At 29.8% G+C, this 2,074-nt stretch overlaps 1 pseudogene; it reads left to right on the top strand.

The window, feature by feature from the left end:
• Nucleotides 1-763: 763 nt before the first annotated feature.
• On the top strand, nucleotides 764-1,233 carry LOC124103354 (ubiquitin-conjugating enzyme E2 D3-like; annotated as a pseudogene).
• The last annotated feature ends 841 nt before the right edge of the window (nucleotides 1,234-2,074 follow it).

The raw sequence follows: 2,074 nt of genomic DNA, 5'->3' as shown, positions 1-2,074 counted from the left end.
CAGTCCTAATAAATTCTGAAATATCACATGTACTAGGATGTGATATGGAATTTTATAATTAATTTTGCATCCTACAAAATTTATATTAAATTTTCAGAATTCATGAAAATATATGCTTCCTAAAACCCATAAAATCATCACTCACAATCATCATTTTAATGAGGATATTAGCAAAAATAAATTACTTAAACACCCCTCTAAATCATCATGTGTAACTGGTGGCTACCATATTGGATAATGTAGGTCTAAGTTAAAATTTTGTGAACATTTTTTTATAATTAAAAGACATGATGAAATACCTAATACTTACATTTTTATTAGTACCAAATATTTGGTCATAGAAATGGAACAAATGGAAATATACTAGTGAAGAAGAAAAGATAACGATTTAATAACATGGATATAAGACTACTTAAGAAAAGAGAAAGAGGGGCATGCACAAAAACGTGAAAGAAACAAAGCATGTTATTAGAGAATATGTGTTCAATGAGAGTCAAAAGAACGAACAGAATGTGGGCTGGAGGGAAATGAGCATTATGTTCCACAGTGATTTTTTCTGTGGCTCCAGTTAACTTCAGCCTTATTCATATATTTTGCATTTAGTTGCCATTTTTGGTCATGCAAGTTTTAAATTTGATGGAAAACTGACTTATGAAATAACAAGCTTTTCATGTTATATTTACACTGTTTACTACTTACTGATTATTTGTGAAGTAATTATTTCATATCACAGAACCATGTTCTAGTACTATAGAGAAGGAGAGCATAGGTAGATTAGAAATTCTTATTTATTATTCCATAGGGGATGAAAACTCAGCTTTTAAACACTTTTAACCTCTAATGGTAATAAGGATGAATATAACCCAATGTTCAGCTTAAAAACAAATGCTCTAATTCATTGGCAAGATACAATTAGGGGACCTTATGACAGCCCATATCAAGGTGGTGTATTCTTTTTGACAATTCATTTTCCTATAGACTACCTCTTCAAACCACCTAAGGTTGCATTTACAACAAGAATTTAATATCCACATATTAACAGTAATGACAGCATTTGTCTTGATATTCTAGGATCACAATGGTCTTATTTCTAAAGCTCTTTTATCCATTTTTTTCATTGCTATGTGATCCAAATCCAGATGACCCTTTAGTGCCAGACATTGCACAGATCCATAAAACAGACATAAGTACAACAGAATATCTTGGGAATGGACTCAAAAGTATGCCATGTGATGCTACCTTAAAGTCTGCATTATAGCTGGAATAAACTTTAAATTATTGTTTAAAAAAAGTGATGCAAGTTTTAAATGTATTGGAAATATACAACAGAAAATATTTGTTTTGAGTATTGAACTTAGATGTGAATGCTTTCTAAACTCTGGGTTTCAGAACTTCACATCTCAAAAAAAGTGGAGGAGAAAGATTTCATGGAAGTAAGAAGGCAGAAGCACAAACCAATTACTTATAGTAGAAGGAGAAGTTAGAGTTCTGGAATTCCTCTTCATGTTTATCTCCCCATCTTACCTGTATGTGATAGGACTAGGATTGAGTTGGGTATGGGAAGAAACAGAATAAATGAAAAGTTTAAGTCAATAATACATTTTACAAGTTAACAATAGCAATTTAAACTTAAAAACAGATGAGGAAAATATGCCTACTATGTTCATTCAAAATAGACTCATCTTTTCTCTAACCTCCTAATGCATTGTTCCTACAGACATATTTCATTTTAAGTATTTGTCTTTGAATGTTAAGAATAATATTCAGTCAAAGTTTGTGATTGTAAACTCTAATGTGTGAACTAGTGCCTTCCAACAGAAAATAATGTAAGGCATAATTGAGTTGCCTATGTAGGTTTAATTTTTTATTTCATAGAGTAAATAAAGCAAACATAAATAGGTGAAATTAATTTTACTATATATTTATTTATTATGATCTAAAATGTTGTTGTATTAACAAGTAATAAATATACAACTTAATAGTGAGATATTGTACATTATTTTTCATCCTAAGTTTCTGAAATTTAGTGTATAATTTAAAAGTAGAGTACATTTTAAAAAGTGGAGTACATTCC

Source organism: Marmota monax, unplaced genomic scaffold, assembly GCF_021218885.2.
Source record: "Marmota monax isolate L192 unplaced genomic scaffold, Marmota_monax_Labrador192_F-V1.1 WCK01_AAM20220418_F8-fsc00240, whole genome shotgun sequence".
In the NCBI taxonomy this organism is placed as follows: domain Eukaryota; kingdom Metazoa; phylum Chordata; class Mammalia; order Rodentia; family Sciuridae; genus Marmota; species Marmota monax.
Note: the sequence above shows the minus strand (reverse complement) of the source record. Positions and strands in the feature narration are given on the sequence as shown.